The 14,383-nt window shown below is 38.5% G+C and overlaps 1 protein-coding gene across 1 annotated transcript in view; it reads left to right on the top strand.

Moving 5' to 3' along the window:
- Positions 1-13,597: 13,597 nt before the first annotated feature.
- The window catches only part of APBB2 (amyloid beta precursor protein binding family B member 2), a 355,485-nt gene continuing 354,699 nt past the window's right edge, over positions 13,598-14,383 (top strand). Inside the window, exon 1 of the mRNA XM_073891567.1 lies at positions 13,598-13,731. The gene's annotated coding sequence lies outside the window, so the exon portion shown is untranslated. The remainder of the gene's footprint in view (positions 13,732-14,383) is intronic.

The following is a 14,383-nucleotide window of genomic DNA, read 5'->3' as shown; positions in this document are numbered from 1 at the left end:
CGCACTAAGGTGTCATAGAGGTCACAATTCTTCATAAAAAAGAAAAGGTTTTAAGACTGTGCATAACCATCCTGGAGTAGATGGGTTATCAGGGAGTAGCAAACAACCCCCCAATCTCTGTGGCTTCAAACAGCAATGGTTTGCTAGCAGCTCACACTGCATGTCCACAGAAGGTCAAGGGGGAGACTCTGCTTCTGGTAGTCCCCCAAGGGATCCAGGCTGATATCACCTGGGCATGAGCAAAAGGCATACTGGCTCTTAAAGTTTCCACTTGGCAATGACACACATCATTTCCGCTCATAATTTGTTGGACAATGCAAGCCATATAGTCATGCTTGAATTAAAAGGGAGTGGGAAATGCAATTCTACCACATTTCCAGGAAGAGGAGAACTGGAATATTTTTGGACAGGCTTAACCTCTACCATGCCCTGAATGACAGATAGGTATCTAAAAGCAAAAGCAATTCTGGTTATTGGCAATATTCCAATAATACCACAGAAAAGGGACCTCAATGTTTGGTCAGACTTTGGAGATGTGTAGTAGCTTCTCAAATGTCTTTCTTCTGCTTCACTATAGTCTTGACAGATTTTCCATTATCTGATATTTTATATTCACTTTTTCTGTGTGAACTATGTGATGATTTATAGGCCATCTAAAACTTCTTCTATTTCAATATTCTTTTAACATTATTTCTGAAAATTACATAGCTAATGAGTTCTCTAGTCTAGTTTCTACCTTCATTTTTGATTTCTCTCCACCCACATCTACAATTACCCGGAGAACTACATAGAACTCAGTTCTGCCACTCAGTTGTGTATATTTAGATAAATTATTTAACCTACAGCTCCAAGATTCAACTGTCCTGCCTATGAAGTAAAATAATAATCGCTCTTACCTCTTAGGGTATTTTGAGTATTAAATGAGGTGATGTTTGTAAACACTACGTAATGCGGATATTAGCTAAATCTTATACAGTGCTTGTTAGATGTCAGCCCTTTCTAAGTGATCCGTATTATATGACCCATTTAATTCTCACAACAACTCTATGTGGTAACTAGTACCATTACCCTCATTTTATAGATAAGGGCACTGAAGCACAGAGAGTTAAATAACTTGCCCAGAGGCACATAACCAATAAATGGTAGAACACAATGGGAACAACAGGCAGTCTGTGCCAAAGACCCTGCTCTTAATTTCTGTGTTCAGCGGAGTGTGTGGAACATAGTAAATGCTCAAAATATTTCACTTGTTTTTTTTAATGAACATTATTATTATCACTTGTTTAAAATGAAGCTCTATAGTTTTCTCATGGAAAAAGTTAAAACCTCTTCTCTCATAAACAATGCGATATTTGATAAAAATGCATGAATTTTGGGGGCCTGGGTGGCTCAGTCAGTTAAGCATCTAACTCTTGATTTCGGCTCATGTCATGATCTCAGGGTCATGGGATCGAGCCCCGTGTCGGGCTATGTGCTCAGTCGGGAGTCTGCTTGAGATTCTCTCTCCCTCTGCCTCTGCTCATGTTTGCTCACTCGCTCTCTCTCTAAAAATTAATAAATAAAATCCTTTTAAAAATTAAAAACTGCATGAATTCTTTTAATATTATTTACACAGAAATGAAAAATAAACCCCAAGAGACACCATGGCTTCTGTCTCGGTCTGTTCTGGTCTACCTTGTTTCCTCTCTCTCTTTCTCTCTCTTTCCTTACTTCCCATCTTTCTTTTGGATCACTTGCTGTAGGGGAATCCAGCTGCCATACCGTGAAGATACTCGGGCTGCTCACTTGGGGAGAAACTGAGGTCTCTGGCTAACAGTCAGTTAGAAACTGAGGACTACCAAAAATCATGTGAGCAAGTGTGGAAGCAGATCCTCCCCCAGTCCAGCCCTCCGGGGACTGTGGTCCCAACTAACAGTTTGACTGCAATCTCACGAGAGACCCTGGGAGACCCAACTAAGATGTTCCCAGATGCCTGCCCCCTCCAAAAGGTGAGATAATAAATGTGGTTTTTAGCCATAAGGGGTAATTTGTTACACAGCAACACATAGCTAAAACAGATATCAGTACCTGGAAGTGAGATGCTGCTATAACAAAAAACTAAAATGTGGAAAAGGCTATTTTTTTTTAGAAATTAAGTTCTTTGCCTTTCTGTATAAATTTTAAAATTAGCCTGCCAATTTTTGTGCACAAGTATGCTAGGATTATGGTTGAGATGGCATTGAATCTATAGAACAACATGGGGACCATTGCCACCTTACCAGTATTGATTCTTCCAATCCACAAACATGGCATATCTTTTCATTTAATTAGGTTTTCTTTAACTTTTCTTAGCAATATTTTGTAGTTTTAGGTAGATAGGTCTTACATGTCTTTCATTATTTTTATTCCTGATATATTGATGCTGTCATAAATGTTTTAAAATTTTTCCAGTAACTAGAACTACAATTTTTTTGATGCTATCATAATCTTAAATTTTTTTTCAATTGTTCATTGCTTGTAAATAGAAATTCAGTGAATTTTAAGCTTTGTTTTGGTTTGGTCTTTTAATGTTGGCCTTATATCTTGTGGCTTTTTTAAGTTTACTTTTTGGTTCTAGCAGCCTTATTTTAGATTGCATTGGATTGTCCATATACACCATCATGTCATTTACAAATAAAGACAGTTTTACATCTTCTTTTCTAATCTGATTTCCTTTAATATGTTTAATAAACACATGCACACACATATACATACATATACAACAACTTGTGTATGTATAGTTGGAGGCAATTTGCTAAAATTTTGTTAAAAGATTTTGCACATATATTCTCTGTACTTCTGTTTTCTTCTCTATGCTTATCTGGTTTGGTATCAAGTGATTCTGGCCTTATAAAATGACTTAGGAAGTTTTTCATCCTTTTTTATTTTAATGAGTTTATGTAGAAGTTTTATTATTTCTTCCTTTAAAGTTTCATAAAATTCATCAGTGGCTTGAAGCTTTCAATTTCTTTAAGGTATGTAGGGCTTTTCAGGTTTCCTTTTCCCTCTTGGGTGAGTTTTGACAACTTTTGTCTTTTAAGAAATTTGTCCATTTTCCCCAGGACATCAAATTTATTAGCATAAAGTTGTTAACAATATTTTTTTATTACTCTGATATTGGTAATTATAAGTTTTATTTTTCCTTCACCAATCTAACTAGAGACTTGACAATTTTACTGATTTGTTTCAAGGAACTAGCATTTACTTTCATTGACTTTCTCTATTATTTTTTCAATTTTTATTTCATTAATACTCTTTATTATTTCCTTTCTTCTACTTACTTTGGATTTAAATTGCTTTTTTTTTTTTAACATGAAAGTTTAGATTATTGATTTGAGTCCTTTACTTTTTTTTAAAGTAAATGCTGTAAATATTCCTTTAAACCCTTAGCTGCATCCCACAAATTTTGGTGTGTTGTATTTTCATTTTCATTCCATTCAAACTATTTTCTAATTTTCCCTGAGATTTCCCCTTTGGCCCGTAGATTATTTAGGGGTGCATTGTTTAATTTTCAAATATTTGGGGATTTTTCAGATATTATTTTTTTTTAAAGATTTATTTATTTATTTGAGAGACAGAGAGAGAGCGAGCACAAGTGGGAAGGACAGAGGGAGAGAGAATCTGAAGCAGACTCTGTGCTGAGCACACACTCTGTGTGATGCGGGGCCCAATCTCACAACCCTGAGATCACAACCTGAGTGGAAACCAAGTGTCTGCCGCTTTACTGACTGTGCCACCCAGGCACCCCCAGATATCATTCTTTTTTTTTAAATTTTATTTATTTATTTGACAGAGAGAGACACAGCGAGAGAGGGAACACAAGCAGGGGGAGTGGGAGAGGGAGAAGCAGGTCTCCCACCAAGCAGGGAGCCTGATGCGGGGCTCGATCCCAGGACCCTGGGATCATGACCTGAACCGAAGGCAGACGCTTAACGACTGAGCCACCCAGGTGTCCCCAGATATCATTCTTTATTGATTTCTTGTTTAACTCTATTATGATCAGATTGTGTATTCTGCTGTTGTTGGTCAGAATGTTCTATAAATGTCGATTACGTCAAATTGGTTGATAGTAGTGAAATCTATATCCATGCTGATTTTTTGTTCTGTGATTACTGAGAGAGAAGTGTTGAAGTCTCCATGTATAATTATGGATTTGTATATTTCTCTTTTCACTTCCATCAGTTTTTGCTTGTGTATTTTTTACCTGTAATTTTTAGGTGCATACACATTAAGATTCTTGTGTATTACTGATGAATCAACCCATTTCTCAATATGTAATGTGGGTCTTTAATCCTGGTAATTTTTCTTGTTCTGAAGTCTATTTCACCTGATATAAATATAGCCAGTCCAGCTATCTTTTGATGTTATGAACAAAATTGTGTCCCTGGCTCCAAAATCTCTATGTTGAAGCCCTAATCCCAGTACCTCAAAATGTGACTATATTTGGAGATAAGGCCTTTAACAAGGTAATCCAGGTTAAATGGGGGTCATATGATTTGGCTCTAATCTAATATCTGGTGTCCTTATAAGCAGAGGAAGAGACACGAGGGAGGTACTTTCCAGAGCACAGAGGAAAGGCCATATGAGGACACAGAGAGAAGGAAACAATCTGCAAGCTAGGAAGAGAGACCAGCCTCTCTCTTGGTTGAAGAAACCAACCCTCTTGGCACCTTGATGTTGGACTTCTAGTCTTCAGAACTGTGAAAAAACAAATTTCTGTTGTTCAAGCCATGAGGTCTGTGGTATTTTGTTATAGCAGCCCTAGTAAAATAATATTTGATTAGTATTTTCTTTATATATCTTTTTTCATCCTTTGATTTTGTCTGTATAATTATATTTAAACTGGCTTTCTTATAGATTGCATATAATCAGATCTTCTATTTTTATAGCCAATCTGAGAATCGCTGTTTTTTAATTAGAGTGTGTAGACCACTTACATTTAATGTAATTATTAATATGATTGGAATTAGGTCCACAATTTTATTATCTTACTGATTGTTTTCCATGCTTTTGTTCTTCTCTTTTCCCTTTCCCATATTCATTTTTGATTATTTAAATACTTTTAGTATTCTATTTAACTTTATGTATTGTACTTTTAGCTATTTTTCTTTTAGTGGTTACTCTAGGGATTACTAAATGCCAGTGGTCTGCACACCAGTTAAAAGAAAGAAATTTGCTTATTTTTTCTTTGTGAATTTTTTTGCAAACTTGAGGAGATTAATTTAAATGAGGCACTGTCATCCTAACTTCATTAAAATTGAGGCTGATACTCTAAACCACACTGGATTTATATAAACACCAATCACCTGGACAAAGGCAATGTGTTGACTGACTTCCATCATCTCACTGACTTTTTCCAAGATCAAATCCAGCAAAAATAAAGTGAGAACAATAGACTTATGTCCAAGAGATTTATCTCAGCTAAAGTAACAGCAAATTTAGGATAATATAAAAACTCAAATCTTACTAATATCACTCTCAAACTTGAAAAGTTATATGGGCTTTTATGGGCTTAGAGTTTAGTAGATGTAGAGACTATTTGTTAAAATAAAGTCTTAAATAAATGGAAAAATATAATACATTTATGTATGAGATTTTTCAGTAGAATAAAAACATCAGTTCTCCTTAATTTATATTCAATGTAATACCAATCAAAATTCTAAACATCTTTCATCAAAAATGATATATTTATTATAAATTTTATAAGGAAAACATATTGTGAAAGAAGGTTAAGGCAGTCTTTTTAAGATTTTATTTATTTATTTGACAAAGAGAGAGTGAGAGACAGAGGGAACACAAGCAGGGGGAGTGGGAGAGGGAGAAGCAGTTTCCCCACTGGGCAAGGAGCCCGACAAGGGGCTTGATCGCAGGGGCTCGATCCCAGGACACTGGGATCAGGGCCTGAGATGAAGTGAGACGCTTAACTACTGAGGCACCAGGTGCCCCAGGGCTAAGGAGTCTTGATAAGCAGGAGAAAGAAGAAAGACCTACCTGACCAGATATCAAACTATATTACAAAAGCATAGAAATTAAAGTAGTGCAGTATTAGCACAACAAAGGAAATATTAATCAGTGAAAGGAAGTAGAGAGCCTAGGAACAGACCAATGAGAACTTGGTATGTCACAAAAGTGACATTACAGATGAGAAGGATTGTTTGATACATTACATTAGAATAGTTGGCTTTCTCCTTGCAAAATTATATCTATATCTCACAACATATTAGAAAATGAATTAAAGATTGAAATGTAAAAAACAAAATTGAGAGGGTGCCTGGTGGCTCAGTGGGTTAAGCGACAGACTCTCGGTTCCCAGCTCAGGTCATTTTCTTAGGGTCTTGAGATCAAGCCCCATGTCCGCTCTGTGCTCAGCTGGGGGTCTGCCTATTTCTCTCCCTCTCCCTCTGCCCCTACTCCCGCTCATGCACGCTTTCTCTCTCTCTCTCAAATAAAATAAATAAATAGAATCTTTAAAAAAATTAAGGACACAAAATCCGAAACTTATCAGAATATTATAGGGAAGAATATCTTTATGACCTAGGAATAAAAAAGTCCTAATCAAGAGTATTTTTTTTCCGGGGCACTAGGTGGCTCATTTGGTTAAGCATCTGCCTTCTGCTCAGGTCATGGTCCTAGGGTCCTGGGATCGAGTGTCGCATCAGGCTCCTTGCTCAGGGGGGAGCATGCTTCTCCCTCTGCCTGCCGCTCCCCCTGCTTGTGCTCTCTCTCTCTGACAAATAAATACATAAAATCTTTATATACATATATATATGTGTGTAAGGAGATATATATATATGTGTAAGGAGAAACAGATATACTTCCTGTTTCATTTAGGGTTTCTGCTTCTTTTCCTAAGCAAAGTGTTCTCTAAGGAAATTCAAAGACATCAGACAAAGTTTTTTTCTAGGACATTTCTAATTTAGTTCTTTTCTTACAATAAATAACATGTATATGGTGATATTGTCCCTTATCTCCTCAAAACTGTTATCTGATTCAGTAATACAAAATTTGACATAATTTCAATGGAACTGTTTTTTCTTTTCTTTTCTTTTCTTTTTTTTTTTTTAGTGTTAACTTTCTAGACAGGCTATGAACCTGGAACAAAAAGGTAAAAACTGGCAGAAAATATGCTTGCTCCATTTTCCTGTTTTTGAATTGCATCGTATTCCTTCATTTTGGGGGAATTTTATTGCAAGACAATTGGTAGTGCACAATGAAAGAAAATATATTGCAATTTATCATGTTTACTAATGATGTAACTTTGTTAACATTTATAATCTAAATAACAGTTAAATTATTACTTGCAAAGTCATTGGCTTGGAAACTATTTCCATAAGAAATTATATCTCATTTTATTAAAATAAAGACAGAAAATTCATTCTCAAAGAAAACTCATTTGTCTTCTAAGAATAGCATTTCAGAGATTTAAAGAAATTAGAGGTGGAAAAATCAATTAGAACTAATCTACCAGTTTGTCAGAAAGGATTGCTTTTTACAAAATATATTCCAGTTCTTTGTCCAGGTTAATTTTAAATGTCTCAAGGGATGGAGCACTTGTTATATTCCTTTGAAGTCCTTTATCTAATTGACCTTCCCAATAATCTTTTTTTCCCTATTATCTAACCTCCATGTTAGGGATTAATTTGGTGCTATTACTTTTTATTACACTTCTTTTTCCTACACTATCGCCCCTTCACTCCCAAATTCACTTTTTATGCTCTCAGATATTTATAAGGAGCTAGGCTTCATTTAACCTAATGACAGATGTGTACTTATAATAATAATCTCTTAAAGATATCTTTAGGTCTTTTTCTACATTTTCCCTGTCTGCCTCTCTTTCTCTCCTCCCTCTTTCCCTCCCTTGATCCCCCCTCTCCCTCTCTTCTTATTTTCTTTTTGCAGACCTTGTAATGAAGTGCTTAAAAGTGAAAGATACTTGGCAGGAACAAGTAGAGAAAGGACATTATAAATTTTTTGCTTGATCAAGGAGAATATCAATTCTTTTGCAAATTAGCAATATATTTCCTGTCTACCTCTAGGTATGAGTGAAGCATTTTTCTCTTGTAAGTGGTTTCTGGTTCTTTTATAACCTCTTTTGTCTTTCAGTATTCTTCATTTCAGATTTCCTCCTTTCTCTTTCATTGTTTATATGAATTTAAAATTGAATATTTTTCTAGGTTGGATGGTATTATTTATGTTGTACCCTTTGAACATGAAGGTGATGGTTTGCCTCCATTTTACAAGATTTAAATTCTTGCCCTTATCTATGTGGACAATTAATTGTGAGACACCATGCACATTGGCGCTCTGGACTCAAATTTCTACTATCTAAAGATAAGCAAAACAAGGATTTTCTGGAGGGATGAGAGGATATCATATAGCCAGGGAAGGAGATTGCCCTGAGCATAAGAACATAAATTCTTTGTAGGCAGACCCAGTTCAATAAAATGCCAGTGTCTGCAATAACAATTCTTAGTCACCTGGGGGAAGGGCAAAGACAAAGAGTGTGATGAATTTTATTGTGTGCTTTTGTGCTCATAAAGTAAATTTCCATGAATTCCTGTAGAGAGTCCATCTATTATCATCGTTCAAGAACAGTGGAATAAGTGTTTATAAAATTTACTAAATATATTTTCAATAATTAGGGAAAATTTACAGATTAATTTAATTAGCTTTCTCCTCTCTGCTCAAATTCTGCCTCTGTATTTTAATAGCTGTATGACCTTGGGAAAGTAACTTAACTCCTCCATGCCTCAGTTTCCTCCGTTATAAAGTGGTGATTACAGCCTACTGGAGGAAAAAAAATGAGTTATAAATTGAAAATAAATTGAGTTAATATTGTAAAGTGCTTGGCACAGTACCTTAATAAACGCTAATTTTCCTTTTCTCTTTCATTCATTAAACAGGCTTTTATCGAGTGTCTTCTATGTGATAAAGCTGCAAGTAGGAGTTCACGGTATAGCAACCAAGACTGATACAATATCTAACTGTATGCAGGGGGTGAGACAAAACCATATGATGTGCTCAGGAACCAAGAAGTGAGCATTAACCTGTGTGGTAGATTAGGGAAAAATCTTGGCCTTCGTAGGATGAGTATGACTTTGAAAAGTGGACAAGGTGAAGGAAGTAGGAGTGAGTGGATCAGTGTGTGAAGCAGAGTACATTCCAGGCAAAGGGAATAGCAGAAGCAAAGGTTTGAAAGCACAGAAGTACATGATGCTTGCAAGTGAGTGATAAAGTATGGGTAAAGCATCATGAGGTGGGAGAGCGAGGGTAGGGAGACCCTTTTTCTATTTTTGGTGAATCCTCTATTGTGCGAGTTTGGGTTGTTGGAGGGCCCCACCTCCCAACAGAGAATCTGAAGGGAATCAAACCTTTCTTCTCTCTGCCTTCTGGCTGCTAAGGTATGGGCTGTCAGCTTGACTAGGGAGAAAATGTTGCTAAGCTGCAGAAGTTCAGGAACAGTGGCCATAGTCAGTGGCCAGAGAGATGGTGCCATTGGTTACGCACTGTGCCATAGTCTGGTCTGTATTATTTGCTGCCAGTCTTCCATAGATCCTGACCCTTTGCTGAAACAGTTCTCCATCTTTGTGTTGATGCAGTGGGCAACCTGACAATGCCTTCTCTAGTTTTTTATTCTCGAAAAGTTAACTAGAATTCCTTTTGTTTGCAACCAAGACGTATCTCAAACAATAGAAAATTTAGTATTTTTGGTTTGTTATTAGTGTTTCCTAAATTTTGCTCAATGAATACCAAGTATTTCTGTAATAAAACTTTTTATATAATGTAAAATCAATGTAAATGTGAAATAAAAAAATTTTGAAAGTAAAATATGTATTTAAAATGTGAAAAAAGGGGCACCTGGGTGGCTCAGCCGGTTGAGCACCTGCCTTCAGCTCAGGTCATGATCCCAGGGCCCTGGGACGGAGTCCCACACTGGTCTCCCTGGTTGGCGGTGAGTCTGCTTCTCCCTCTCCCTCTTTCGCTCTCACTCTCTCTCAAATAAATAAAAATCTTTAAAAAAATAAAATGTAAAAAAGGAAAAAATGGATAGTAATAATTTTAAGAGAATGTATATTGAATGCTTATCTATGAGCTGGGCACATTGTTATGAGCTTTATGTGTCTTATCTTATTACATACTTTCAGCAACACTAAATTGTACATAATATGATTATCAACATTTTCGGACAAGGAAGCTGAGGTTAAGAGAGGGTAAGTCACTTTCCCAAAACCATCAGTGGGACTGTGGTGTAGGCAGGACTTAAACCTGGGTCGCCTGAATATAACATCTACACTCTTAAACCTGTAACATCACAGATGAGCTGGTCCCACGTTTCCCTGGGAAGTTGACTAAGCTTTTTATAGAATAGGTAATCTCTGAACTGGACCTTGAGGGATAAGTAGAGTTTGCCAGGTAAAGAAGATGTAAAAAGGTCATTTCGCCTTGAGAAGGGTGTTTGCAAGGGCAGAGACAAGAAAGGCCATTAGATGTTGTAGAAATGCCTCTTGGAGTACTGGTTGATGGTGCAGAGGGTACTGTGGGGTGGAAGGGGTGATATAGGGAGAGTTATAGCTGAGGGGGGGTGGCTAAAAGGGAGGTTGGTAGTAGAGGAGCCAAATGTAGGTTTGAAATGGAATGGGGTTTGGTCCCATGAGTCCTTAGGGTTAATAGTTAAGTTTTTATCCTTAAGCAACCAGAGATCATCACTGGTTTTTAAGTAGGGGAGTGACATCATCAGCATCTCTTTTTAGAAGGATCACTCTGGCAGCAGCATGGAGGGAGGGCTTGGATTGGGAGTGATGGGTGTCAACAAGGTCAGTTGGCAGGATACTGAAATAGCACATGAAAAGCCAATGAGGACAGTGGGAGTGGGGGCAGAGAGGAGGGCCCAGATTTGAGAAGCATCCCTGGGAGGGGAGCAACAGGCTTGATGACTAATTTAACGCGGGCTGTTGAGGAGGAAGGAAGAAATGAAGATGACTGAGATTTCTAGTTTGAAAATCTGAGTAATTGGTGATGTCATTTACTGAAATAGGAGTGGAAGGAAGGACTCTCTATGTGAGGCCCACCAGAAACTTTACCTGTGTTACCTTCCTTCAATTAAACAAACCCATGATGAAAAGATTAAAATGCCCATTTTCCAGATAAGAAGATCGAGGTTGACTGAGGTTAAATAATTTGTCCAAGGTTACACAGATGGTAAATAAAAGACCTGGGATGGGAAGTAAAGTCTTGCTCCAAAGCCTGTATCTTTCCATGATGGTATTCTACACTCTGACGGTAATTTTAATTTGGATAATAGGACTGAAACTCACGGAAAAGAGCTAGAAACATGGTCCTTTCAGAGGAGGGCTGGTGCAGAGTGAAGAAAGATTAAAGCCTCATAGTTTTGGGATGAAGGATTAAAGCAACACTGTCCAATAAAATTTTCTGCAGAGATGGAAATGTTTTATACTTGCACCATCCAATACAGTAGCCATTACCCCATTTAGCTATGGAACACTTGCAACGTGGCTAATATGACCAAGGAACTGAAATTTTAATTCTAATGTTAATTAGTTAATTTAAAACTAAATAACTGTATGTGGCTAGTGAGTGACTACTGAATTGGATAGTTTAGGACTACAGGAACCAACTGGACACGGAAAGTCCATCAGAGGGCTGGCCTTGCTGGTACTCTCGAAAAGTCACTAGGCATTTGATCATCTGCCTCATATCTGTGGGTAAGATTGGTCCTAAGTTTGGGGACTACAATTCACTAATTATGAATGTGTGGACAACACAGTAATTTTACCAAGTCTTACCTTTGGGAGGAGAATAAGTACAGTACTCTACTTCCTTTCTTATATAAAACAAAAATCACAATCATTTTCTCTGCATTTACATTTTTCTGTGTGGAGTGTTACTTAAGAGCTTGAGCTCCATGAAAATGCCTGGGTTCAAATTCCCTTTCTGTCATTGAATGTGTTGTGTCTTGAGTTAGTTACTTCACATTCTCAAACTTCACTTTCACTACCTGTAATATAGGGATAACAATAGTACCATACTCATGGGGCAGTTGTGAAGATTAAGTTAAATAACAGGTAAAACGCTTAGCCAAGATCAGGCACATGCTAAGCACTCAGTGAAGTTTCGTTATTCTGTAACTAGTACCTTGTTGTGATGAGTTTGAACTTTGCTCCTCTGTATTTTGACATTTACTTGACTCTATGCATAAGTAAAGGTATTCTCTCAGATCTCTAAATGTCAAACATTCCAGGTATTCCAAAAAGAAATACACATTAATCAAGATAAAAAAGGTAGACAGGGTTTTGAAAAGTTTTACTGTAGGCAGGAGTTTTGCAGTAAATTTTGTATTTCACTTTGATTTCCATTTTGTTAAAATAAATCAGTACAGTGGCAAATCATAGCCCTGATATTTTGTTGTGATCATTAAAGTTTCCTTGGGTTTAACCTCGAACAGTTCATACATCACTATCAGGCAAAAATACTAGAAGCTCTAAATTTTGATTCAAAAGGTTTCTTGATGTCTTGAAGCTCTGAAGAATTTCATGCCCCTTAAATAGGAAACATTTAAAGCCTAGTCTCTGGTTATCTCAGAAATGTCTGGATAGGTTGTACAGTGTAGGATAGATCAAAGACTATTTAAAGACTAATGACTTTAGAAGTAGGAACAAGTAATGGGATTCCTTTTGTTACCGATTTTGTACTTTGTAATCTTTAGATTGAAAAAACAGCATTGTAATATAGTCTTGCACTCTGTATAGTGTTTGTGCAAAATACAAATATATTTTGTCATTAGGTTACGGTGTTAAGAAATCTGTGTTCAAGTGCAGTTTTGCTTTTGTTTTGCTTAAGTAAGGAAAAGTCATTGACCTCTTTGGGCCACAGAGAGGTAACCGTCCTCTGTAAAACCTGCGTTGATGAATGCTTCATCCTAGAATGATCTCCTAAGTATCCTTCCAACTAAAATTCCTTGAATTTGTCTTTTCTTTTCCTCTTTAGCCTTAAAGGACTTAGAGAGGTAATTTTTAACTTCTTTTATAAACATGCTCTTGAAATGTTCTTAGAATATCTTATTTCCTTAGAAAACAATTCACGGGTGAGTCAGCATGAAGGACAAAACCCACTCACAATAGTTATCAAAATTGCATGAGGCGGTGAAATGAGAAGTGATTTTCTTTGTAAACTAAAATGATGAGGTACAGAGGAACCAATTACTTATTTATAAAATGAGTGCGCGGTGGAGGGCTTTATGTAGCAGAGATAGCGCGCTGTTACATATTTAGCAAGACGGGCGGGTAGCAGGGAGTCCTGTCCATACTGCCTTAAAACTGTTACTATAAACGTTCCTTTCAGGGAGGGAGGAAGATGTGTGTCTGGCGGCGGACGAAGGGAAGGATCCCAGCAAAGCAGGTTAAAAGCCTTCCCCGCCTCCGCCGGTCTTCTCTGGAAATGCATGATTAAAGGAATTTCCTCCAGCAGCCGCGGAACGTTCGGTGGCCCTTTCCACGTCACTATTAGGGCAGCCAGAAATTTTGCTTTCGCAGGCGGTGCCTTGCCGACTCCCGCGGGTCCTCTGGGGGACGCCGAATGTCACCCTCCGTTCCGGGCGAAGCCGGGCTCGGGGCGCAGCGGCCAGGGGAGGGCGCCGAAGCGTTTCCTGGGTGAGCGCGGCGGCCGGGCTCGTTTCCGGAAGGCTGATTGCATCAGGTGTGGAGCTGGGCGCCTCCTGGGCCCAACCTGGCGGCCACTGCGCCTGCGCGCGTCGCCCCGCCCCGCCGCCGAGGACTCCACCGCGGGTTTTCCTCGCGGTCTGGAGGAGAACGAGCCGGGAGGGGCGGGCGCCATTGGTCGCCCCGGGACCCCCGGGAGAGGGGACAGCAGGGTGGGACTCCTGGAGGGCCGCGGGGAGCTGTGGGGTCCGTGGGAATACAGCGCCACGGAAAGAGGACCTGCCTGGAAGGGTGGAGGCTGGTCCTGCTACTGAAGGGCGGGGTGGGCTTGGGTTGGCTAATTTCTTCGCCTCTCTGGACCCGAGGGACGTAGAGCAGAACTAGAGGGTTTTCCAGTTCAGAGTCTGCATTTCCCCAGATTGGGTTAAACTATGGCCTCCGGCTGCCCAGAAATCCCAAACTCAATAGGCGGATCTTGGGGTGCAGGGACTCAGCCCTAAGGGTGAGCACTTTAATGGATTTACAGGGATTTCTCAGTGGCAATATCGTTTTTCTTTTACAGTAAGGAGCAACATGATTGCTGGCTTTCAGATGGGTCTGAGGAAAATTGTTCATGGGAGAGGTTGTAGGGGTGCAAACATCGGAAACCGGTCTTCCGCAAGGCAGCTTCCTTCCACCACTCATTATTT

The sequence above is a fragment of the Callorhinus ursinus genome, unplaced genomic scaffold (assembly GCF_003265705.2).
Source record: "Callorhinus ursinus isolate GAN/ISIS: 27379988/994484 unplaced genomic scaffold, GSC_fseal_2.0 scaffold4, whole genome shotgun sequence".
Lineage (NCBI taxonomy): Eukaryota > Metazoa > Chordata > Mammalia > Carnivora > Otariidae > Callorhinus > Callorhinus ursinus.
The sequence above is the reverse complement of the archived record's forward strand: the minus strand, read 5'-3'. Positions and strand labels throughout refer to the sequence as shown.